At 45.6% G+C, this 27,677-nt stretch overlaps 1 non-coding gene across 1 annotated transcript; it reads left to right on the top strand.

Moving 5' to 3' along the window:
* Positions 1–16,534: 16,534 nt before the first annotated feature.
* On the top strand, positions 16,535–16,639 carry LOC142075151 (U6 spliceosomal RNA). The gene has a single exon (XR_012670808.1). It is a non-coding gene; the product is annotated as a U6 spliceosomal RNA (small nuclear RNA).
* The last annotated feature ends 11,038 nt before the right edge of the window (positions 16,640–27,677 follow it).

Consider the following 27,677-nt stretch of genomic DNA (forward strand, 5'->3'; position numbering starts at 1 on the left):
CCCAGTTCTCCATCACCTTCATGATGCAGGCATATGCTTTGACCTCAAGACCCTACCAGCCATGTTAATCTGGATATGTTATGCTCTAAGGTAATACTGAGTTTTCTATTCAAGAGGAGCAAGAGGAACAGAATATACACGCACATGTCTAGATTAGTGTTGTTTGAGCAGCTGAAATTTGCTTTTCCTCAATGTAGCCACCCTTAGTTTGTTCCTTTATATTGCATGAATGTCTTTTTTTTTCACCTTAGGAAAGAGGGGAAAAGAAAATCAGGAGATAAAAAGTTCCCAGTTTACTATTTCCATTGTCTTTGCTGTTAATGATTCTCCCTAGGCTCAAGGCTGCACCTCATGTTACAAGCCGGTCTGTCCTGTCAGAGGAGTGGTCTAATCTAGCATTCATGGGAACTCTGTCTATCACTGAGCCCTTTTTTTCATCTCTGCCTCTCTCCTTGTTATAAGGGGCCTCAAACAAGAATGCACCCAAAGACATAATTTACAACTGTGAATGGTACATCCTGGAGGAGTGTAGATAAACCAGCAGACACCAATTGACACCAAGATAAGGAACTTGAGAACTTTTACAAACAGAGAGATAAGCAAAGACAAGACCATATATGGAAAAGGAGACCCGGAGTTCATGGAAAGGACACAAAGAAACCTCTTCAACAACCACAAGGGACCCCCAGAGACCACCGAAGACCCCCATGGAGGTCCCTCAGAGACCCAAGCCGCATGTGTAATAACTATGTAAATATGACAATTAGTTCCCGGAAATAGAATTAATATGTATAATTCTTCCGGGAAATCCAATGTATATGCATGACATAGGACGATATAAGCTTTAACTGATGCAACACGCGGCATGCACGTTAGGTGGAACGATCCCCCGTGCATCCAGCGCTGTAATAAAGAGAATGCCTGCTTCTTAATGCTGCATTGGGGTTAAGAGGTTTATTCCCGATTTCGGTGACATCCTTACAAACATAAATAAATAAAGGGCTTCTGTGCACATTGAAAAGGAACTCAGTGAAGTTATCTGAAATTACATCTGCTTTTTGAATCAGTCGTGGGAAATATGTATTTTGCACCTCATTAAAAGTCACTCTGCTGAGACTGACACTAAAACAGCCAGCACCCATCTTGTTTGCATGTATTTACAGGTATGTTTATATAGTTTGCCAATTGCTTTTTCTGGTCATTTTACGCTACCAATAATCTTAACAATTTGTAAATAATGACAGTGGAAGACCAGATGGCTCATGAGATTGGTAATAGGTACCATCACCAATTCAGATATATCCCAAACTTCTGCTGAATATTACTGCATGAGTAGGAAAATAAAGGTAGAAATAAGCTACCGTAGTACACCATTTTCCCAGAATTCACAGGCATGTTTTTGATGCAGTAGGTACAGTATCTACTATTCCATACTGCTCGCTTCTGTAATTCTACTGCTCGCTTCTGTAATTCTAAACAATGAAGACTTGTTGCTTAGAAGTTAGGTAACTAGCAGGTGTTGTGTTTGCAGGTGTGTAGAATTGTAACTAGTATAAATTGTGTATCCTGGAAGCATTGTTAGACTCTAGTGAAGAGTAGCCTTGGAAACTAGAACCATAAACAAACGTGGTCCAGAACTGGCTCGGAGACAAACCTCGACCTTATAAGGAAAGAAAAGAACAGGTTCATGAAAAGTTCACTACCCTGCCGACCACCAGAGACCACCAGGGACCCTCAAGAAGACCTTAAAGACTTCAATGCACATGTGTCTAGGATGATGTAATATTATAATTAGTTCTCGGAAATTTAATGAATATGTAAAAGAGAATCTTAAAATATGTATGAGAAGCATGGATATAAACAGAAAGGTGACTAGACCAGGTGTGCTTGATTTGTGGCAAGTCCACCGAGCACCCAGGCCTGAATAAAACAATATCTCTCCTGAGCGTGTGGAATTGGTTACTTGCACGCCGGGCACGAATCCGCTTTTCGGACAACAGTTTTTGGCACCCCAGATGGGACTGCTGTGAAGCCTTGCCCGGATCGACTTGCCGGCTCTCGGTTGGGAGACCCTGCTCTCTGGACTCCAGCGTGCACCGACCTTTTGATCGGGGACTCCGTGAGTATTCTCCCCGACCAGAGCAGGTGAGCGACTCAACGGTGCAATGCTAAGGTAAATGAGATATTGTTCTGGGGTATAGAATTGTGCATGCATTTGGTAAAGAATTGTGGCCAAAGGTAAAAAGGTATATTCATATACGTTTGACAGTGACAACTGGAGTATATGAAGTCGTGGTTAAGAACGTTCTTTTTGGGCAAAAATATGGGAACTCAACAGTCTAAAGTACCTCCTTGCTCTCCCCTTGGATGCATCATAAAATATTGGGGAAAATTTGGGGGAGATCCTTTGAGAAAGGAGAAATTAATTGAGTATTGTACTAAATGGTGGCCAATGTATAAATTAGAAGATGAGGAAAAATGGCCAGAATTGGGAACTTTGCAATATAATACTATCTTGCAACTTATGTTATTTTGTTGACGACAGGGTAAATGGGAGGAGGTCCCTTATGTGGACTTGTTCTTTACCTTGAGAAATGATCATGAAATTCGGAAGAAATGTAAACTTTTAGACTCAGATTCTAATGCGATGATGATGATGATGGAGGACAAGGAACCAAAAACGCATTGTTGTTCTGCTTGTAGTATAGGAAAACGGTGTTTAAAACTAGGAGAAGAGGAAGAAGATATACAGATATTGGTGGCACCGAGTAAAAATGAAAGTTTTGAAACTGAAGCAAGGGGAAGTAATACATTTAGTCCAATACCTGGCAGAACTAGGATCCAACAGGGGTCTGTCTTATTAGCACCCCTTCGTCAGGCTGTGGGCCCAAGGGGGGAACCAGTGTTTGTGAAGATACCTTTTACTACTTCTGATTTGATGAATTGGAAAGAATTGGCAGGGTCGTATAGAGAAAATCCTGAAAAGGTGTATAGATCTTTTAAGACAATTATTGAAAATCATAATCCAGATTGGCAAGATATTCAAATTCTTTTAAATAATTTGTTTACTCCTGAAGAAAAGAGGGTGGTATTGGAAAAAGCTAATATGGAAAATGAAAGAATAAATGCAAGGGAAGGTTCTGCTCATTTTATGCCGACCCAAGAACCAATTTGGAATCCTAATAGTAATGATGGGAAATTAATGATAAAACAGTATCAGCAATTGATTTTATATGGGGTGAAAAATGGTATATCCCATCCAAAGAATTTAGCAAAACTAACCCAGATAATTCAAGGGAAAACAGAAGATCCATCCACCTTCTATGAACGCTTATATGAGGTGGCCAGAAAATGGATGGATTTAGACCCTGAAAGTGATGAGAACAGGGCAATATTTACTACTTCGTTTGTTGGACAGGCAGCTCCTGATATTTGCAAAAAGTTACAGAAAGTGGATGGCGTTACAGGGATGACTATATCACAGTTGATTGAGATTGCCTATAAAGTATATAATAACAGAGAAGAAGAAGAAAAGAAAAACCAGGAGAAAGAAAAAATAAAAGATAGGAAGCAGAAAGCTGCTATTCTGGCGGCTGCTTTTGTGAATGCCCAAGGATCTGCTGGAGGTAGGGGAAGAAGATATTTGAGGGGTAGAGGATGTGGAAATATATTTAGACAGTCTGCTCCATTAGGGATCAATCAATGTGCTTCATGTAAGAAACAAGGATGCTGGAAAAATGAGTGTCCAGAGAATAAGAGAGTTGCTGTGATTCAGCCACAACAAATCCCACCTGAAGCTGATCTGCTTATGATGGGAGGAGATTCTGAATGATGGGGACTGGATGTCGAAAATGATATTTTCCCAGCTGAGCCCCTGGTTCCAGTAAATCTGGGAGATGAAGTAGTTGATTTTTTAGTGGACACTGGAGCAAAATATTCTGTTGATGCAGTAGGTACAGTCTGTTACAGTACCTACCTAGGTAACTAGCAGGTGTTGTGTTTGCAGGTGTGTAGCATTGTTAGACCCTAGTAATGATTAACCTTGGAAATGAGAACCATAAATGAACGTGGTCCAGACATGGCTCGGAGACAAACCTCAACCTTATAAGGAAAGAAAGGAACAGGTTCACAAAGAGTTCACTACCCTGCCGACCACCAGAGACCACCCGAGACCCTCAAGAAGACCCCAAAGACTTTAGTGCGCATGTGTCTAGGATGATGTAATATTATAATTAGTTCTCGGAAATTCAATGAATATGTAAAAGAGAATCTTAAAATATGTATGAAAAGCATGGATATAAACAGAAAGGTGACTAGACCAGGTGTGCTTGATTTGTGGCAAGTCCACCGAGCACCCAGGCCTGAATAAAACAATATCTCTCCTGAGCATGTGGAATTGGTTACTTGCATGCCGGGCACGAATCCACTTTTCGGACAACACTGTTATAAATACATGTAAAGGACCAATGAGTAAATTTAATATATCTATTGTTGGGGTCACGGAAAAGAAGGGGGTTAGGCCTTCTTTGAAACCTTTAAAATGTAAAATTGGAGGAAAAACACTGATGCATGAATTTTTATATATACTGGAATGCACCATGCCTCTCTTAGGACGGGATTTATTGAATAAATTGGGAGCACAAATTAACTTTAAAAAAGGAAGAATCCAAGTTCATTTTCCTGAAGCTAATGCCTGGCAAGCCCAAGTTTATTTATTACAGACAAACACAGAAGAATCTGAAGAAATACCAGTATCTCTCCTGAGTGTGTGGAATTGGTTCCTTGCACACCGGGCACAAATCCGCTTTTTGGACAACAGATCCAGCAATTCCTAACACAGACATTATGGCACACCTCACCCCACCCTTTTTTCCAAGAGAGTGAAATTACTCTGAACTGTTCAAACCTGAGATCTGTGGTGATATAAGAATATGGTGGCATTAGATCTCATTATAGATCTTCTGTGAGCCATTCTCTACAATAACCAAAATCTTCATTTTCCCTGGGAATAAATCAGTGCAACTCCATTAACTTTAATGGATATGAGCACCTATTTAGCTCTTTAACAGTTCACAATAAAACAGAGTAAAGCAGGAGATGAAAAAGAATATAAGGTCCTTTTGAGACTGTTATAGAGCATGTACATATTCTGAAAAATAACTACCTGGTATGGAATTTGGCCAGGATACTCCATGATTTGCCCACAATTCTTTTGCGGGGGGGGGGGGGGGGGGGCGGAGAATAGTGTGATTTAATATCTACAGGATCTTGCTTCATACATAATGCAATGGTATAGCTAAAATATATATAAGATAATGTAGGTATTGACTTAGTCTATTGGTGGATAGTCTTTGAAATGTGAGAGGACCTTAGCACGGGGTATCATGGAGCCATCAAATGCATTATTGGAACTACTCTGCCAGTTACAAACCTTAAGTGAAAGGTCTGGAAACTCTTCCAGAATTAAATACCTACCTGTTCTCTGAGGTCAGCATATCTTCCCCCACCCCAGCCCCAAGCCTCTCCCTACCAGCAGCCACCCTTTTATTCTAACAGCACAGTGGTCAGCATGTTTACCAGGACACAGGGGGGCAGCCTGGCTTTGGTCCTTTTCTCCTACTTAACATGCCTAGAACCCTGAGCAGAACCTGCTATTGCCATACGTGTGAAAAGCAGCAGGTGGTGTTGCTGACCTGTAGAAATAATTGTTATTTAAATCAGTTTTACTTAAACCCCTTCTTCCCTTTCTGCTGAGCATGAGTACTACTAAATTACAGTTCTGGATAAGGAATCAGCATGAAAAAGGTACAAGAGAACTAAAAGCCCGCTGAGCAAGGTCTGCCTCATTCAACAGGAATTTCAGTCTGATTTTTCAGCTCAGGTTACAGTTTCCTCCCATTGTCATGAATGTAATGATTGAACTCTGACCCTTGGCACAGGGATAGAAGCTCCCTGCTGACTTGCCATCTCCACTTCTTTCTAAAATGTGAATTTCTTGTCAGAGGTCTCCCATTCTAGGCCAGTTTGCATCTATTTGTGAGCCTGATGAAAGCACAGGAAGGCTGGCAAAATGGGGGAGGGGACAGTACATCTTCTGTTTTACAATTCTCCATTAGCTGTCAGTGAAATAGGAAACTGCCACCAGCTGCTCAGTGAGTAGCCAAAAACCAAATTAGACAGATTTTACAGTTTACAAGTTCCCTCTCTCTCTTCCTGGTAGCTTGTAGTGAGGGATGAACTGGAAAATTTGGAAGTCTTATGCATGTGAGGGTTGTGTGAGATACAACTAGAAAAATGTTGTCCGAAAAGCAGATTCGTGACCGGCGTGCAAGTAACCAATTCCACATGCTCAGGAGAGATATTGTTTTATTCAGGCCTGGGTGCTCGATGGACTTGCCACAAATCAAGCACACCTGGTCTAATCACCTTTCTGTTTATATCCATATTTCTTATGCATATTCTAAGTTTTCCTTTTACATATTCATTAAATTTCTGAGAACTAATTATAATATTACATCATCCTAGACACATGCGCATTGAAGTCTTTAGGTGTGGAGAAGAATTGTGGAGTTGGGAGTTTCGGCCAAGATAAGACAGGAATTCGGCCTGTGCGCTGAGAACTAGCAGACGCGCACATACGCCTGAGATAAGACCTGAACACCTGGCTTAGTTGTCTCCTCTGTAAGGAAATTGAAAACATCAAGAGAATTATGTAACTGGTTAACCGTGAGAATAAGCGGATCTGAGAGCAGTCGTGTGGATCATTGCCAAAAGGAAGAGAGACTCTTTTTCTTAGTTAATAAGGGATACGAATTGGGTGATGATTGGGGGAGACAGCGGGACCTCCCCGTTATGGTAAAGGATATATTCTCCTGTATTGTAACAATAAATGATTCTGCGCATGCTTATGTGAGAGTCCGTGCAATCATACACCACATTTAGGGTCTTCTTGAGGGTCTCGAGTGGTCTCTGGTGGTCAGCAGGGTAGTGAACTTTTCATGAACCTGTTCTTTTCTTTCCTTATAAGGTCGAGGTTTGTCTCCGAGCCAGTTCTGGACCACGTTTGTTTATGGTTCTAGTTTCCAAGGCTACTCTTCACTAGAGTCTAACAATGCTTCCAGGATACACAATTTAGACTAGTTACAATTCTACACACCTGCAAACACAACACCTGCTAGTTACCTAACTTCTAAGCAACAAGTCTTCATTGTTTAGAATTACAGAAGCGAGCAGTATGGAATAGTAGATACTGTACCTACTGCATCAGATCCAGTAGCCCGAAAGAGGCAAGACTTCCACAGTTCTGTGTCCCCATTTCCGTCTAGTAGCAAGGCTGAGCATGTATTCTCAATAGGTACACAAGCACACATACAGGTAATACATATACACACAGCAGATGACAAAGATCAACATAGCCAGAAAACATAGCATTCAGGCAAACATGAACAGCAACAATGGCATCATCCTATTCCCCTCCCTTGCTGATCCAGTAGCTGGGTTTAGACACTCAGTCTTCCCAGTAGCTGGCCCCTAGATCCCAGTCTCCCCAGTTGCTGGCACCCATACATATGAGCCCTGAAGGCCTGCAGCCCCACTCCAGTTGCTGATATTCAGCAAATATGGATCTTGCCAGTAACTGGCCTTAGACACTCAGTCTATTCAGTAGCTGACCCTGGATCCCCTGGTCTCCCAGTTGATTCACTCAGACACACACAGACACACACATGCTTACATACATGCGCAAAGGTCTCTCCACTAACTGGTCCATAGCCTTACCAGTAGCCGGCCCCCAGACCTCACAGTCTTTTCAGTACTTGGCTTGGACCCTCTGGTCCCTCCAGTAGCCAACTCTCAGCCCCTCTGGTCTCTCCAGTATCCAGCCCAGACTTATGGCTGCTTTGATACCTGGCTCTTCACTCTGTTATCCTACTTGCTGGCTAATCTAGCTTGATATTCTCTAGCGATCACACACTGACATACATACCCACACACAATATGCATGCACTTCAGTCTCTCCAGTTGCTGGTACCACAGACACATGGGGCCCTATGAACCATGGCCCCTGCTCCAGTTGCTGGCACTTAGACTTCCACACATGCACACAGAGTAGAGAGTCCATCACCCAAGAAAACAGTTAGAAATGAAGTTTCAGAACAGACTGTGGTGATCAGGCTCGGGTCATGGCCACATAAGCATACTGAGCAGCAACCTGTTTACATGCAACCAGCCCCTTTTATTCCCTTATCCCTCTATTTTCCCATACTTGTTCCTCCCCGAACCACCTTGATCCCTCCTCCCTTTCCCCACCTTTAGACCTCCCCCAAATATCCCATAATGTCTTGCACAATCCCAAAATGTTCTTCTTGGTATCCTATGATGAGTCTTTTACATTCCCACAATCCACTTAGTATAAGACATAATAAATTCTATTCAATCTCCAAATCATCTTCCCATCTGTTCCTTAATAAGTCCACTACACCTTTAGGCAATTGTCCCCTTTAGTTTGCTAGGCATCAGTAATATAAGGACAACTTTTATCCAAAATAAGCAGTGGCAGGTGCCATGGCCCCCAACTTCTGGGGAAAGCCCCACCCCTACTGGCAGTCACATGTCCCACTTGCCCCAGAAATCCCTTCCCTCTTGTGGTCATGTGTTCTGCTTAGTCCATGCCTTTTTGTCCTGGGGGGGTCGCCATTTTGTAAAACATCATATCCAACGTGTTCACACACTGCCCTGTGATTGGCTGGCAGGACCAATCCCTTCCAGTTTACCTATAAGCAAATCAGACCAGGAAGTCCCCTCCCACTACATACACAGGGGATGCCTTTTTGTAAAACATCATAACCTATGTGTTATGTGCAAGTGAGGGTATGTGAGTGTGTGATCGCTGGCAAATGTCAAGTCGGACTGGTCGGTCAGTATGTGAAGTGGCCCGGGAGACAGGTGTGTGTGTGCACACGCATGTGTCTCTAAGGGCAAGGCCACAGGAGGAGTTGACTATCAGAGGGACCAGGGGAGGTCTGGACAGCTGCCAGAGAGACCATAGGGTCTGGGGTGTCTAGGGGCAAGACCTGCTGGTGTGTGTGTGTCTCTCTCCCTCTCCCTCCCTCTCCACTTCCCTCCTCCACCTCCCTCTCCCCTCCTGCCTGCAAATGGAAAGTAGTGAATGAATTCCTTATTTTGCTTTGCTTGCGCGTGCAGCTTTTGCTTTACCTATTAAACTTCCTTTATCTCAACCCACGAGTTTTCTCACTTTTGCCCTTCCAATTGTCTCCCCCATCCCGTTGTGGGGGAAGTGAGTGAGCAGCTGTGTGGTGCTTAGCTGCCTACTGGGGTTAACCCACAACACAAGCTAATCTTTGTATTGGTGCAGGTAGCCATAGGAGAGCTGCACTAATCATACAGGCAATGCACAGTCCATATAGGCAATGGAACATTTGACTAACACATATACATGCGCGTGCACTCACACAGAAGAGAAGAGATGTATTATACTGAATCAAAGACTGACAATGACCAAGAACAATGCTAGGCATAGAGTTTCCTAACTGTAAGTTAGGAAATGAAAGTACAAATTGCATTTCTGCACACCACACATCTCCCCAAGTGGATAAGAGCTAGGTAGCAGCACAGTTAGGGCTAAAATTAAAAAAAAAAAAAAAAAGTAATAGCATGTACATTAAAGAGAATGAAGCCATACTACAGAAAGGTTCTCCAAGTAGCCTTTGGCATAGTTTGCATGTTCTAAATACACTTGAAACCAAGGGCACAGACAGTCAACATTACTAAGGTATAACGATAACATGCATCACTGAGCCGTGGTAGTTGTCTATATGCAAGCTCTTAGCCCAAGGGAAAAACAAAGTAATGCAATTTTACTGTAGCCCTCTTGCATTTCAGGCTAAAATAAATTGAAAGCCTGATGTTTGCTGAAGTCTAAGAGCATGCACAAGGATGCCACAGCCTTAATCATGTAGGATAATCTGCTAAGCTGGGGAAACTTGAACATGAGTTTGAGCCTTAATATGTTCTACAGTGATTTTCATGATGCTCAGCAGGCTATGTATTCAAACAGCCACTTGTTAAGTAGCCTGTGTAAGTAAAGAAGAAAAAAATAGGGAAACAAACATTGCATATCTAGCATATGCTGCAGCAAGCAGAGCACAGCTCAGTAGGCAGATGCATTAAGGCAGCACACATCTTATAGTGCTGTTTCCTTTTATATGTATGACAAATGGTACCACATTCTTCTGCTGTCTCAGAATTTACAACCTGTTTTTTTTAATGTGGAAACCTGAGAGCCAAACCAATTTAACCAATAGATAAACTGCAGAGTTGGGAAGAAGACAATGTTTTTTGAATGTTCTGTCTCTGTGCTTTCCACTGGGTCCTGCTGCTGTACAAAATGGCTCACTTATAAGCTTCTATAGCACTTCAGACAAAGGCAGCTAATCCCAGCCCTGCAGTGAACACAAACATACATTAAAAAGCCTGCAGCAGCAATAACTTGGAATTAACAAGTGGGAGCAAATACAAATTGTAGATAGGGAAGTTGAAACAAATCTTACTTGGAATGAATAGCTAGTATAGACCTCTGACATTGTCAGACCACAAACTGTGTGGGGAGGGTGGCTGTAGTGATCCTAACTGGAAGACTATTCTATATTGAGGAGTTTGTGATCCACATAACTTAACCTGAGTAGGCACAGGCCTATGCTGTGCTATGCTGTGATGTGCTGCACATATCCCTTGGCCACAGGATAAACTTAGCTGGCTAATTGTAACAAGAGGAGACTATAGGCACCGACAATTGGGCCACTGGCATATCCTTGTCTTTTATCTTGTCCTGGTTTCGGCTGGGATAGGGTTAAATTTCTTCCTAGTGCTGTGTTTTGGATTTAGTATGAGGAGAATGTTGATAACACACTGATGTTTTCAGTTGTTGCTAAGTACTTTGTCAAGGACAACTATCCTCTGCTAGACTGGGAGGGAGCACAGCCAGGACAGCTAGCCCAGCTGGCCAACGGGGTATTCCATACCATGTGACGTCATGCTCACTATATGAATGGTAGGCGTGTTCCAGGAAGTAGCGATCGTTACTTGGTTATTGGTCAGCGCGGGTGGTGAGCAATTGCATTGTGCATCACTCATTTTGTATATTCTATCATTATTTATTATTATTATTATTTTCCCTTTTCTGTTCTATTAAACTGTCTTTATCTCAACTCACGAGTTTTTTCTCTCTCTCACCCTTCCGATTCTCTCCCCGCCCCACCGGGGGGTAGGGGGAGTGAGCAAGCGGCTGCGTGGTATTTGGCTGCCTGCCAGGTTAAACCACGACAGTCCTTTAGTTAACCACACATTTGCCATAAAAGATGGGTAGGAATCCAATTGTAATACCAAAGAGATTTTCCCAAGCAGGATCTTCCACCCCTCCCAAAGTTGCGTGGTGTTTGGCTGCCTGCCACATTAAACCACAACATATCTAAAAGTGAAATAGCATGTCCTCGTGTAAGCATCCTTTTCCTTGACAGTAGAAATGATGAATAGAATTGGTTTCTTCTAATAAGATCCTATAAGGGCTCTAAAGACCCAAATGTGGAGAACCTCTTGTCGTGGTTTAATCTGGCAGGCAGCCAAATACCACTAGGAAGAAATTTAAACCTATCCCAGCTGAAACCAGGACACCCCTTCACGGACAGGATCTGTGTACCAGGCCATGCCCTGATTGTAGGTCCATCTGATGCTGCACAACTTGGTTCCCAGCATCTAAAGGGACTGCAGTTTAATTCAGAAAGGAAAGTTACATATATATTTCACTACATATGGTATAATCAATATACTTAAATTAAGTAAGTTAGAAGGTGTCACAGGCAAATCAGTCTAGAGTTGGGGAGTTAATTTATTGCCAACCAACACAAACCTCCAGTCACTTATTTGGGTATTAAAAAAAACCAAACACCCAAAAGAATTGCACACTTATGCAAATACCTTTCTTCTCCCCTCCCCAGTCTCAGCTTTCCATATTTTCACCACAAGGCACACTCGGCCCATCAAAAATCCTCTGTCAAGGCAACGGGCACCTAAGGCATTTGAGGTGTTAAGAAAATGATTTCTTTCTGCTGCCCTACACTTAATAGTTTCCTGCTGCTCTATGTAGCATACCTGCTCCAGTGTGGGTTGCTCATGGGCCACAGTCTCTTCAGGACTATATGTACCCTTCTTTTGCAGGGTGCTATAGTGATCCTGACCAGAAGACCATTGTACATTGTGGAGTTAGTGATCCACATAAAACTTAACTTGAGTAGGCCCAGGCCTGTGCCATGCTATGCAATGCTACACATACAGTGTGGCCTTCAGGCCTGCATTGTGCTGCACAGATTCCTCGGCCTTTAATCTTGAAGGAACCATCATAACGCTCCTGAAAGCTGCCTTGAGAAAGCACTTGGTGATGTAATTCTTGTGCTAGGACAGTTAGGAGAATGCCAAGCCAAAAAGGAAGAAAGGAGGATAAACTGCAAAAGAAAGAAGTTACCCAAAAGAGATGTTCTTAGCTCTACTCCAGTATGGAGTCCCAAAAGATAAAACTGATGGGAAGCCTACCCCCTATTTATAGGAAAAATATAAGCAAGTGAAAGGGAAAAAGAGATCAAAAAAAGGAAATTAAGATGATGGACAGACTAATGACATCCTCTGCTTCCCATCAAGTAAAGAAAAGTAGAGTATGCCAGGACAAAGTAATTACCCCAAACTCGCCTCAGCAGTTCACTGGAAAACATACAAATCCCATACTGACTGATTAGATTTGGATTCCCTCCCCAGAGTGTAACCAGTAGTGGGACCCTCACAGGGAGATAACAGACCTTATATTACCCTAACAATACATTGGAGCCATCATAACCAGCATTGGGTGATGACTCTAATTGGACACAGGGGCTGAGGTCACTTTAATTCACAGGGACTGTTGTGGGTTAATCCTGACAGGCAGCTAAACCCCACACAGCTGCTCACTCACTCCCCCATAGTGGGATGGGGGAGAGAATCAGAAGGGTAAAAGTGAGAACATTTGTGGGTTGAGATAAAGACAGTTTAATAGGCAAAGCAAAAGCTGTGTGTGCAAGCAAAGCAAAATAAGGAATTCATTCATAGAATCTTAGAATCATTAAGGTTGGGAGAGACCTCTAAGATCATCGAGTCCAACCATCAACTCAACACCACCATGCCTACTAAACCATGTCCCTAAGCGCCTCATCTACACGTCTTTTAAATACTTCCAGGGATGGTGACTCAACCACTTCCCTGGGCAGCCTGTTCCAATGTTTAGCCACTCCTTCAGTAAAGAAACTTCTCCTAATGTCCAATCTAAACCTCCCTTGGCGCAACTTGAGGCCCTTTCCTCTCGTCCTATCACTAGTTACTTGGGAGAAGAGACCAACACCCACCTCACTACAACCTCCTCTCAGGTAGTTGTAGAGCGCAATAAGGTCCCCCCTCAACCTCCTCTTCTCCCAGCTAAACAACCCCAGTTCCCTCAGCCGCTCCTCATAAGACTTGTGCTCCAGGCCCTTCACCAGCTTCATTGCCCTTCTCTGGACACGCTCCAGCAACTCAATGTCCTTCTTGTAGTGAGGGGCCCAAAACGGAACACAGTATTTGAGGTGCGGCCTCACCAGTGCCGAGTACAGGGGCACGATCACCTCCCTACTCCGGCTGGCCACACTATTTCTGATACAGGCCAGGATGCCATTGGCCTTCTTGGCCACCTGGGCACACTGCTGTCTCATGTTCAGCCGGCTGTCAACCAGCACCCCCAGGTCCTGTTCTGACAGGCAGCTTTCCAGCCACTCTTCCCCAAGCCTGTAGCATTGCATGGGGTTGTTGTGACCCAAGTGCAGGACCCGGCACTTGGCCTTGTTGAACCTCATACAGTTGGCCTCAGCCCATCGATCCAGCCTGTCCAGGTCCCTCTGCAGAGCCTTCCTACCCTCCAGCAGATCAACACTCCCGCCCAACTTGGTGTCGTCTGCAAACTTACTGAGGGAGCACTCGATCCCCTCATCCAGATCATTGATAAAGATATTGAACAAGACCGGCCCCAAAACTGAGCCCTGGGGAACACTGCTCGTGACCAGTTGCCAACTGGATTTCACTCCGTTCACCACAACTCTCTGGGCTCGGCCGTCCAGCCAGTTTTTTACCCAGTGAAGAGTACACCTGTCTAAGCCGTGAGCCGCCAGCTTCTCTAGGAGAATGCTGTGGGAGACAGTGTCAAAGGCTTTACTGAAGTCCAGGTAGACCACATCCACAGCCTTTCCCTCATCCACTAGGTGGGTCACCTGGTCATAGAAGGAGATCAGGTTGGTCAAGCAGGACCTGCCTTCCATGAACCCGTGCTGGCTGGGCCTGATCCCCTGGTTGTCCCGCACATGCCTTGTGAGCGCCCTCAAGACGAACCGCTCCATAATCTTCCCTGGCACCGAGGTCAGGCTGACAGGCCTGTAGTTCCCCGGATCCTCCTTCCGGCCCTTCTTGTAGATGGGCGTCACATTGGCAAGCCTCCAGTCGTCCGGGATCTCCCCAGTTAACCAGGACTGCTGGTAAATGATGGAGAGTGCCTTGGCGAGCTCCTCCGCCAGCTCCCTCAGTACCCTCGGGTGGATCCCATCCAGCCCCATAGACTTGTGAACGTCCAGGTGGCGTAGCAGGTCGTTAACTGCTTCCTCTTGGATTATGGGGGGTTTATTCTGCTCTCTGTCCCTGTCTTCCAGCTCAGGGGGCTGAATACCCTGAGGATAACTGGTCTGACTATTAAAGACTGAGGCAAAGAAGGCGTTAAGTACCTCAGCCTTATCCTTGTCCTCGGTGGCGATGTTCCCCCCCAACATCCAATAAAGGATGGAGATTCTCCTTGGCTCTCCTTTTGTCATTAATATACTTGTAAAAACATTTTTTGTTGTCTCTCACGAAAGTGGCCAGGTTGCGTTCTAGCTGGGCTTTTGCCTTTCTAATTTCCTCTCTGCACAACCTAACGAGATCCCTGTACTCTTCTTGAGTGCCAATTCACTCCTTCCCAGGCAGATGTTTAGCTATTTCAAGGAAAGCAGGGCTTCATCACACGTAACGATTACTTGGGAAGACAAACACCATGACCCTGAATGTCCCCCACTTCATCCTTTTTCCCAGCTTTTATTGCTGAGCATGACATCATATGGTATGGAATATCCCTTTGGTCAGTTGGGGTCAGCTGTCCCAGCTGTGTCCCCTCCCAACTTCTTGTGCAACCCCAGCCTACTTGCTGGTGGGGCAGTGTGAGAAGCAGAAAAGGCTTTGACGCTGTGTAAGCACTGTTCTGCAATAGCTAAAACATTGGTGTATTATCAACACTGTTTTCAGCACAAATCCAAAACATAGCCCCATACTAGCTACTATGAAGAAAATTAACTCTATCCCAACCAAAACTAGTACATTCTCCATCCCTTATTCCATACCATTTACATCATGATCAGCTCCCACACTCTCCAGTACATCCTCATTAACCACCCCCCCCTTCCTGTCCTTTGATATAATACACAGATATTATTCCCTTAGTCTATGGACCACCCCTGTAAAATGTCCATAAAATGTCCAAAAATGTCCACAAAATGTCTACTGAGTTCATTTAGTCCATGACTTTGGGTTCCATCTGTTATGGTGGTCACTCAGGACAGGAGAGGTGGTGTGTTGCGTGGAGTTATTGGGCACCAAAGCCGGCTCATGTTGGGTCACTGCTGCACTTGCATGGCTTCTTGTGAGGCTCATCCTCCGTTGGTTTGGGTGGCTCCTGCTATAGTACTTCCTATAACATGCAACTCAAATCATGGGTTACAGCAATTTAAAGGTATATCCATTAAAGGGACCCATCCCAATATCCGAAAAATAGATTGATGGAAATTAATGCTTTGGGAGGGGTGGAAGATCCTGCTTGGGAAAATCTCTTTGGTATTACAATTGGATTCCTACCCGTCTTTTATGGCAAATGTGTGGGTAACTAAAGTACTGTCGTGGTTTAACCTGGCAGGCAGCCAAATACCACACAGCCGCTTGCTCACTCCCCCCGACCCCAGCGGGACGGGGAGAGAATCGGAAGGGTAAGAGAGAGAAAAATCTCATGGGTTGAGATAAAGACAGTTTAATAGAACAAAAAAGAGAAAATAATAATAATAATAATAAAATATACAAAATGAGTGATGCACAATGCAATTGCTCACCACCCGCGCTGACCGATAACCAAGTAACGATCGCTACTTCCTGGAACACGCCTACCATTCATATAGTGAGCATGACGTCACATGGTATGGAATACCCCGTTGGCCAGCTGGGCTAGCTGTCCTGGCTGTGCTCCCTCCCAGTCTAGCAGAGGATAGTTGTCCTTGACAAAGTACTTAGCAACAACTGAAAACATCAGTGTGTTATCAACATTCTCCTCATACTAAATCCAAAACACAGCACTAGGAAGAAATTTAACTCTATCCCAGCCGAAACCAGGACAGGATCCGCTCTCTTCAGCAGCACATATACTAAAATTGGAACAATACAGAGAAGATTAGCATGGCCCCTGCGCAAGGATGACACTCAAATTCGTGAAGCATTCCATATTGGCGCCCAACAGGGGGCACGAAGGTTTGAGAAAACGATAGAACTGACTTAATCGTGTTAAGGCAAAATTGTTATAAGCATTCATTATATTCATTGGTCACAATGTTGATTTATTGGCTTTCAAAGTTGTGGGGCTGGCTCTCAATGTTGCAGTACGTAATACCTTGCTTGCAGTATATGTTCCCAGTTGTGCTGTTTATCGCTATTCAGAACTGGGCCAAGTTTATCATTTTGCTGCTGTTTTATGATGTGATAAAATCGCTGGTTGTAAGTCTAAACTGGTACCTGTACTCAGCACTGCCGTCACCTCTGTATCTTGGGAACCACCTCTTAGAAACTATTAGTAATTACACTTTTTTCTCCTCGGAGAATGAATTTAAGGGGAAGACAGGATGGGACACTTTCTCCCACTTGTTCATCTTCCCTTCCATATCGTCAGAAAGAGCTTTTTTCTTCTATCCTCTTCATGAATACATCCACAATATTCCCTGAGAATTTTGAATATCCTTGGGATGTTCAAACAAGCATGTTCCTATTGCTATGTCTCCTGAATGTGGTTCAGGACTTGTTTAGGGTTAAACAACTATTCAGGAATACTGTCCAGAGATCAACACTGGCAACAGACACGGTGACTACTCAAACCCCCACGACAGGCACTGCAGCTACTTCAACCCGCACAACAACCCCTGTGGCTACTCAAACCCCCAAGACAACCACTGTGGCTACTCTAACCCCCGCAACAGGCACTGTGGCTACCCAAACCCCAGCAACAGTCACCACAGTTACTCCAACTCCCGTGACAGGCACTGAACTCAAACCCCTGAAACAGGTACTACAGCTGAACCAGAGGACCAACCCTTGCTGGTATCCGTTGACCCTGTACAGAAGAGGAAATCTTGGAAGGGGAGGTCAGGTCGTTTAGAAAGGGATGATGGAAGAGCAGGGCCATCATGGGGAGGGGAGGAGGAAGAGGAAGAACTCATAAATGAGACAGAAACCACCCGATCCCTATCCCTGAGTGAGTTGAGAGATATGCGGAAAGATTTCAGCCGTCGTCCAGGCGAGCATATTGTTACCTGGCTGCTCCGATGCTGGGATAATGGGGCCAGTAACCTGGAATTAGAGGGGAAGGAAGACAGACAGCTGGGATCCCTTTCTAGGGAAGGGGGCATTGACAAAGCAATGGGAAAAGGGGCACAGGAGCTCAGCCTCTGGAGGCGACTGCTGTCAGGCGTGAAGGAAAGGTATCCCTTCAAGGAAGATGTTATATATCGCCCAGGCAAATGGACCACTATGGAGAGAGATATCCAGTACCTGAGAGAACTAGGTGTGCTGGAGGTGGTTTATAGTGACCTGGACAAAGACCAAATGCCCAAAGATCCAGATGAAGTCCAGTGCATGTGACCCATGTGGCGGAAGTTGGTACGGAGCGCACCAGCGTCATATGCCAGTTCATTGGCAGTACTGTGCTGGAAAGAGGAAGAAGCACCAACGGTGGATGAAATGGTTGGCAGACTCCGGGATTTCAAAGAAACTGTCTCCTCCTCCCTTGTCTCAGCTGTGGAGAAACTGTCCCGGAAAGTCCAGCAACTCGAGGAGGTACATGTCCTATTCTCCACCTGTACAGACCAGTATCTCAGCCATTAGGAGTCAGCGTTCTTCTGCTCAAGAGAGAGGATATAGAAAGTACACAACACGGGGCTCCCTGTGGTTTTACCTGTGTGACCACGGAGAGGACATGAGGCAGTGGGATGGAAAACCTACCTTGACCCTAGAGGCACGGGTACGTGACTTGCAAGGAAAAACAATCACACAAGGGGGTTCTCCCAGGAAAAATGATGCTCCAGTTTTCAGGAAAAACCTGTCTCGTGAGGGTCCAGTTTCCAGTGAACAGTTCCCCAGACAGAGTAGAAGGGCTGATCTTACTTTGGATTGTAATGAAGAAATTCTTGACTCATGTTTGCAAGAAGTGAGAAATGGATACTATGACCAGGACTAGAGGGGCCCTGCCTCCGGCCAGGTGGAGGAAAGGGACAACCGGGTTTACGGGACTGTGTGGATTCGATGGCCTGGCACATCAGAGCCACAGGAGTATAAGGCTCTCGTAGACACCGGTGCACAGTGTACCCTGATGCCATCAAGCTATAAAGGGGCAGAACCCATTTGTATTTCTGGAGTGACAGGGGGATCCCAAGAGTTAACTGTATTGGAGGCCGAAGTGAGCCTAACCGGGAATGAGTGGCAGAAGCACCCCATTGTGACTGGCCCAGAGGCTCCGTGCATCCTTGGCATAGACTACCTCAGGAGAGGGTATTTCAAGGACCCAAAAGGGTACCGGTGGGCTTTTGGTATAGCTGCCCTGCAGACGGAGGAAATTAAACAGCTGTCCACCTTGCCTGGTCTCTCAGAGGACCCTTCTGTTGTGGGGTTGTTGAAGGTTGAAGAACAACAGGTACCAATCGCTACCACAACAGTGCACCGGCGACAATATCGCACCAACCGAGACTCCCTGCTTCCCATCCATGAGCTGATTCATCGACTGGAGAGCCAAGGAGTGATCAGCAAGACTCGCTCACCCTTTAACAGTCCCATATGGCCAGTGCGAAAGTCCAATGGAGAGTGGAGACTAACAGTAGACTACTGTGGCCTGAATGAAGTCACACCGCCACTGAGTGCTGCCATGCCGGACATGCTAGAACTCCAATACGAACTGGAGTCAAAGGCAGCCAAGTGGTACGCCACAAGTGATATCGCTAATGCGTTCTTCTCAATCCCTTTGGCGGCAGAGTGCAGGCCACAGTTTGCTTTTACTTGGAGGGGCGTCCAGTACACCTGGAACCGACTGCCCCAGGGGTGGAAGCACAGCCCTACCATTTGCCATGGACTGATCCACACCACACTGGAACAGGGTGAGGCTCCAGAACACCTGCAGTACATTGATGACATCATCGTATGGGGCAGCACAGCAGAAGTTGTTTTTGAGAAAGGGAAGAGAATAGTCCAAATCCTTCTGAAGGCCGGCTTTGCCATAAATCAAAGTAAGGTCAAGGGACCTGCACAGGAGATCCAGTTTTTAGGAATAAAATGGCAAGATGGACGTCGTCAGATCCCAATGGATGTGATCAACAAAATAACAGCCATGTCCCCACCAACTAGCAAAAAGGAAACACAAGCTTTCTTAGGCCTTGTGGGCTTTTGGAGAATGCATATGCCAAATTACAGTCAGATCGTAAGCCCTCTCTATCACGTGACCAGGAAGAAGAACGATTTCAAATGGGGCCCTGAGCAACAACAAGCCTTTGAACAAATTAAACAGGAGATAGTTCATGCAGTAGCCCTTGGGCCAGTCCGGGCAGGACAAGATGTAAAGAATGTGCTCTACACTGCAGCCGGGGACAATGGCCCTACCTGGGGCCTCTGGCAGAAAGCACCAGGGGAGACTTGAGGTCGACCCTTAGGGTTTTGGAGTCGGGGATACAGAGGATCCGAGGCCCGCTACACTCCAACTGAGAAGGAGATATTGGCAGCATATGAAGGGGTTCGAGCTGCTTCGGAAGTGGTTGGTACTGAAGCACAGCTCCTCCTGGCACCCCGACTGCCGGTGCTGGGCTGGATGTTCAAAGGGAGGGTCCCCTCTACACATCATGCAACCGATGCTACGTGGGGTAAGTGGGTCGCACTGATCACACAATGGGCCCGAATAGGAAACCCCAGTCTCCCAGGAATCTTGGAAGTGATCACGAACTGGCCAGGAGGCAAAGATTTTGGAATATCCCCAGAGGAGGAGGTGACGCGCGCTGAAGAGGCCCCACTGTATAATAAACTACCAGAAAATGAGAATCAATATGCCCTGTTCACTGATGGGTCCTGTTGTCTTGTGGGAAAACATCGGAGGTGGAAAGCTGCTGTATGGAGTGTTATACGCCAAGTTGCAAAAACTGCTGAAGGAGAAGGTGAGTAAAGCCAGTTTGCAGAGGTGAAAGCCATCAGCTGGCCTTGGACATTGCTGAACGAGAAAAATGGCCAGTGCTCTATCTCTATACTGACTCATGGATGGTGGCAAATGCCCTGTGGGGGTGGTTGCAGCAATGGAAGCAGAACAACTGGCAGCGCAGAGGTAAACCCATCTGGGCTGCTGCATTGTGGCAAGATATTGCTGCCCGGGTAGAGAACCTGGTTGTAAAAGTACGTCACGTAGATGCTCACGTACCCAAGAGTCAGGCCACTGAAGAACATCAAAACAACCAGCAGGTGGACCAGGCTGCTAAGATTCAAGTGGCTCAGGTGGATCTGGACTGGCAACATAAGGGTAAATTATTTATAGCTTGGTGGGCCCATGACTCCTCAGGCCACCAAGGAAGAGATGCAACATATAGATGGGCTCGTGATCGAGGGGTGGACTTGACCATGGACGCTATTGCACAGGTTATCCATGAATGAGAAACATGCGCTGCAATCAAGCAAACCAAGCGAGTAAAGCCTCTCTGGTATGGAGGACGATGGTTGAAATATCAATATGGGGAGGCCTGGCAGATTGATTATATCACACTCCCACAAACCCGACAAGGCAAGCGCTATGTGTTCACCATAGTGGAAGCAACCACAGGATGGCTGGAAACATATCCCGTGCCCCATGCTACTGCCAGGAACACCATCCTGGGCCTTGAAAAGCAAGTCCTATGGTGACATGGCACCCCAGAAAGAATTGAGTCAGACAACGGGACTCATTTCTGAAACACCCTCATAGACACCTGGGCCAAAGAGCATGGCATTGAGTGGGTATATCACATCCCCTACCATGCACCAGCCTCTGGGAAAATCGAACAATACAATGGACTGCTAAAGACAACACTGAGGGCAATGGGTGGTGGGACATTCAAGCATTGGGACACACATTTAGCAAAAGCCACCTGGTTAGTCAACGCCAGGGGATCTGTCACTCGAGCTGGCCCTGCCCAATCCAAACCCTTACGTACTGTAGATGGAGATAAAGTCCCTGTCGTGCACATAAGAAATATGCTGGGGAAGAGAGTCTGGGTTACTCCTACCTCTGGCAAGGGAGAACCCATCCGTGGGATTGCTTTTGCTCAAGGACCTGGGTGCACTTGGTGGGTAACGCGAAAGGATGGGGAAGTCCGGTGTGTACCTCAAGGAGATTTGATTTTGGGTGAAAATAGCCAATGAACTGAATTATATGATGTTAATTGCTATATGATATTGTATATCATCATTATTTCTATGGTTGCTATAGCACTGAAAATCACCCAGATTAATGAAGAATGAACTCCGATGAAACCGAGCAAAGTGCAACGATGATAGAACCGGACGAGCGCAGCGACAATGGAAATCAGAACTGGCTTCAGGATGCAATAATCCAACACCACACATCATCTCTCCTGCCCTGAAAGACTGTTATGACAGATGGAGCCCAAAGTCATGGACTAAATGAACTCAACGGACATTTTAGAGGGATGGCCCATAGACTAAGGGAATGATATCTGTGTGTGTGTATATATATGTATATATATAAAAAGACAAGAAAGATGGTGGTGATTAATTGGAATGTATTGGAAAATGTGAGACCTAGGCATGACGTAGATGGTATAGAATAAGGGGTGGATACTGTCCTGGTTTCGGCTGGGATAGTGTTAAATTTTTTCCTAGTGCTGTGTTTTGGATTTAGTATGAGAAGAATGTTGATAACACACTGATGTTTTCAGTTGTTGCTAAGTACTTTGTCAAGGACAACTATCCTCTGCTAGACTGGGAGGGAGCACAGCCAGGACAGCTAGCCCAGCTGGCCAACGAGATATTCCATACCATGTGACGTCATGCTCAGTATATGAATGGTAGGCTTGTTCCAGGAAGTAGCAATTGTTACTTGGTTATCGGTCAGCGCGGGTGGTGAGCAATTGCATTGTGCGTCACTCATTTTGTATATTCTATTATTATTATTTTCCCTTTTCTGTTCTATTAAACTGTCTTTATCTCAACCCACGAGTTTTTTCTCACTCTTACCCTTCCGATTCTCTCCCCGTCCCACTGGGGGAGGGGTAGTGAGTGAGCGGTTGCATGGTATTTGGCTGCCTGCTAGGTTAAACCATGACAAGTACCCAAATATAATACTGAGCATGATTTTTTGACAGGGAGAACTTTCAGGGTTCGCACTATCAATGTGGGAAAAGTGGTTATGGCTCCTGTTGTTTTGCACCCTTCTGCCAATCTGGTTGTGTCCAAGAGATACAGGCTGCCCAAAGGCTATGCAGAGATTACCCAGACAATTAAACAGCTACCGGAGGCTGGAATTATTTGCAGAAATCATCCTCCCTTCAGTAGCCCTATCTGGCTGGTGAAGAAGCCTGATGGCTCCTTGAGAATGACAGTTGATTACCAATTGATAAATAAGGTTGCCTCTCCACTCGCAACCGTAGTGCTTGATATCGTCAGTCTGCTCAAGCGTATTGAATCCAAAGCTGGGACATGGCATGCTGTCTTAGATTTATATAATGTTTTCTTTAGTATTCCAATTGTTAAGGAATCACAGGAGCAATTTGCCTTCTCATGGGAAGGTCAGCAGTATACCTTCACAGTTCTACCTCATGGGTTTTTAGACAGCCCCACCATTTGCCATGGGCTGGCAGCCCAGCATTTGGAAGATTGCAATATTTCCCCGCATTGTAAATTGTTCCACTATGTGAATTATGTTCTGATCACTGGTCCCTGCTGAGATCCTGGCCCAAGGGCTAGGGCATACATTCTTAATTTTGGAACATTCTGCTGATATCCTGCAACGCTTGATTTACAGAAAATAGTTAATTCAATTTGTTTTGCAAAATGTGGATATTGATACCCTACCTGATAATCCTCATCACTGCACTAGCCTGAAGCCACGTCTGTTGATGGCCCCTAAATTACACTGAAGTTTGAAGCCCCACCTGCTCAGCATGCAATGGACTCTTTGGTGGGAACTGAAAGGCTAATGTTTAAGAGGACATGGAATTTTTTCCATATGTTCACTTCTTTCTCTGTTTGTCCTCTGACAATATGGTATTTCATTGTCCTCTATTGGATGGAAAAATATTATATGTATTATATATATTATATACATTACATATCATACATTCGAGCTAAAGAGGAGAGGCACTCTGCTGGACCTCATACTCACCAACGAGGAGGGCTCGTTGTGGATGTGAAGGTCAAAGGCAGCCTTGGCTGCAGTGACCATGAGATGGTGGAATGCAGGATCCTAAAGGGGAGGGAGGAGGGTGACAAGCAAGCTCACAACCCTGGACTTCAGGAGAGCAGACTTTGGCCTCTTCAAAGATCTGCTTGGAAGAGTCCTGTGGGATAAGGTCCTGTAGGGAAAAATGGCCCAAGAAAGATGGTTAATATTCAAGGATCACCTCCTCCAAGCTCAAGAGAGCTCCATCCCAACAAATATGAAGTCAGGCAAAAATGGCAGGAGGCCTGCATGAATGAACAAGGAGCTCCTGGCTAAAATTAAATACAAAAAGGAAGCATACAGAAGGTGGAAACAAGGACAGGTAACCTGGGAGGAATACAGAGGCACTGTTTGAGCATCCAGGGATGAGGTTAGGAAAGCTAAAGCCCAAATGGAATTGAATCTGGCCAGGAATGTCAAAGACAACAAGGGCTTCAATAAGTACATAGGTGACAAAAGGGAGACAAGGGAAAATGTGGGCCCATTGCTCAATGAGAAAAGGGAACCTGGTTACACAGGACATGGAAAAGGCTGAGGTACTGAATGCCTTCTTTGCCTCAGTCTTTACTAGCAAGACTGGCCTTCAGGAATCCCAGGTCCCAGAGACCAGGGGGAAAGGCTGGAGCAAGACATACCCTTGGTGGAAGAGGATCAGGTAAGGGAATACTTAAGCAAACTGGACATACGTAAGTCCATGGGCCTTGATGGGATGCACCCACGAGTGCTGAGGGGGCTGGCTGATGTCATTGTGAGGCTACTCTCAATAATCTTTAATCAGTCATGGTGACTGGGAGAGGTGCCGAAAGACTGGAGGATCCCTAAGAAGGTGATGCAGCAACTAATCCTGGGAACCATTTCCAGGCACATGAAGGACAAGAAAGTCATCAGGAGTAGTCAGCATGGATTCACCAAGGGGAAGTCATGCTTGACCAACTTGACAAACTCCTATGATGAAATGACTGGCCTGGTAGATGAGGGGACAGTAGTGGATATTGTCTACCTTGACTTCACTAAGGCTTTTGATGCTGTCTCCCACAAGATCCTCATGGAGAAGCTGTTGATGTGCAGACTGGATGAGCAGACAGTGAGGTGGGTTGAAAACTGGCTGAATGGCCAGGCCCAGAGGGTGGTGATCAGTGGCACAAAGTCTAGTTGGGGGCCAGTGACTAGTGATGTACCCCAGGGGTCAATACTGGGTCCAATCCTGTTCAACATCTTCATTAATGATCTGGATGATGGGGCAGAGTGTACCCTCAGCAAGTTTGCTGATGACACAAAAGTGGGAGGCGTGGCTGATATGCCAGGGGATCGTGCTGCCACCCAGAGGGACCTGGACAGGCTGGAGAAATGGGCTGACAGGAACCTCATGCAGTTCAACAAGGGGAAGTGCCAAGTCCTGCACCTGGGGAGGAACAACCCCAGGCACCAATATATGCTGGGGGCTGCCCAGCTGGAAAGCAGCTTTGCAGAAAAGGACCTGGGGGTCCTGGTGGGCACCAGGTTGAACATGAGACAGCAATGTGCCCTTGCGGCAAAGAAGGCAAATGGTATCCTGGGCTGCGTTAGACAAAGTATTGCCAGCAGGTTGAGGGAGGTGATCCTTCCCCTCTCCTCAGCACTGGTGAGGCCACACCTGGAGGACTGTGTCCAGTTCTGGGCTCCCCAGTACAAGAGAGACATGGGCATACTGGAGGGGGTCCAATGAAAGGCCATGTCGTGGTTTAACCTGGCAGGCAGCCAAATACCACGCAGCCGCTCACTCACTCCCCCCGCCCCCCACAGTGGGACGGGGAGAGAATCGGAAGGGTAGGAGTGAGAAAAACTCGTGGGTTGAGATAAAGGCAGTTTAATAGAACAGAAAAGGGAAAATAATAATAAATAATGATAGAATATACAAAATGAGTGATGCACAATGCAATTGCTCACCACCCGCGCTGACCGATAACCAAGTAGCGATCGCTACTTCCTGGATCACCCTACCATTCATATACTGAGCATGACGTCACATGGTATGGAATACCCCATTAGCCAGCTGGGCTGGCTGTCCTGATTATGTTCCCTCCCATCTTGTGTACCTAGTTCAGTAGTAGGCATGGGAGCTGTCCTTGGACTAGGAGGGCACTTAGCAACAACTGAAAACATCTCTGTGTTATCAACATTCTCCTCATACTAAATCCCAAACACAGCACTAGGAAGAAATTTAACCCTATGCCAGCCGAAACCAGGACAGGCCACAAAGATGATGAAGGGACTGGAGCATCTCTCCTATGAGGCAAGGCTGAGAGAGCTGGGACTGTTCAGCCTGGAGAAAGCTTGGCAGGGATCTCATCAATGTATATAAATATCTGAAGGGAGGGTGCAAAGAGGACGGAGCCAGACTCTTTTCAGTGGTGCCCAGTGACAAGGCAAGAGGCAATGGGCACAAACTGAAACAGAGGAGGTTCCGCCTGAACATCAGGAAACACTTTTTTACTGTGAGGGTGACTGAGCACTGGGACAAGTTGCCCAGAGAGGTTGTGGAGTCTCCTTCCTTAGAGATATTCAAAAGCTGTTTGTACATAGTCCTTGACAACCTGCTCTAGGTGGCTCTGCTTGAGCAGGGTGGTGGACAAGATGACCTCCAGAGGTCCCTTCCAACCTCAACCGTTCTGTGATTCTGTGATTCTGTATATATCTTGTATATTATTAAATATAATTTATATTATATACATTCTATACTATACCTGCTATATATTATAATTATATAATGTATTATATAGTTATATGTTGGATGTAACAGAATATTACTACTAAAGTATCCATGTTATCGTTTCAGCTTCTAGTGGCTGCTATTTGCAGAAGATAAAAGCCTTAATATTCCTATTCATCTGTGACAGTTTCCTGGTTTCTCCTAGTGACTTATATTCTTATATTAATTATTTTTCCTCCATTAAATATTTATACTCTTTTACATAATTAAAATTAAATCATATTCATTCCTTTAAACCACTGTTAGGCTCTCCTATTTCACAAGTCTTGATACCTGCATATGTTTGTTCCAGCAGCACTGAAATTAAGATGGTTCATATTAAGGGATGTTAGGAGTGGCCGCTGCTTCCAGCAACTCTGGTCCAGGACTTCCTCATGCCTGTCCACTGGACCCCAGCTTTGTGCGCCCCAGGGACCTGGGGGTCTCTGCTCCTTTCCGATTTGCAGGTTCAACCAGTAGTGAAGCACGTATCCCAGAGACACACACACGCAGGACACACACAGGACACTGTCACGGCTAGTTACACAGACTGCCACAGGCAAGGCACTGCCTTCAACAGCACTTACATATAGGACTCACATAAAATATAAACATAGACAGTCACATCCCCTTCCTCCTCTTCAGCTGGTAGAGATAGAAGTTCGCTAGTGAAATCACACACATGACACACTCTAGATTCACAAGCACACGCACATTTGCAGATCCTTTGGGTACCAGCACAGCCTCTCTGTCCGCCCGATACCTCTGCCCGCATCCCAGGCCCTCTTACCCACTTCACGGGTCCCCTACTTACCAGCTAGTCCAGCTTGATGCTCACTAGCAAACATGCATGCACTCACACACTCGTTCCACAGGCACTCCACATTCCCAAGTCCCCATGGGCATACCAGCATGGACTCTCTGCCCGCCTGATACCCCTGTCCTACTGACAAGCTAGTCCAGCTTGAAGTTTGCTAGCGAATTACACATGCACACCCCCACACACACCACGTTTGGGGAAGATACAGATGCTTGGCCCCCTACCCAGCAGCCAGCACCAGGCATATGGGCTTGTGACTCACAGTCCCACTC

This window comes from Calonectris borealis, chromosome W (assembly GCF_964195595.1).
Source record: "Calonectris borealis chromosome W, bCalBor7.hap1.2, whole genome shotgun sequence".
NCBI classification, from domain to species: domain Eukaryota; kingdom Metazoa; phylum Chordata; class Aves; order Procellariiformes; family Procellariidae; genus Calonectris; species Calonectris borealis.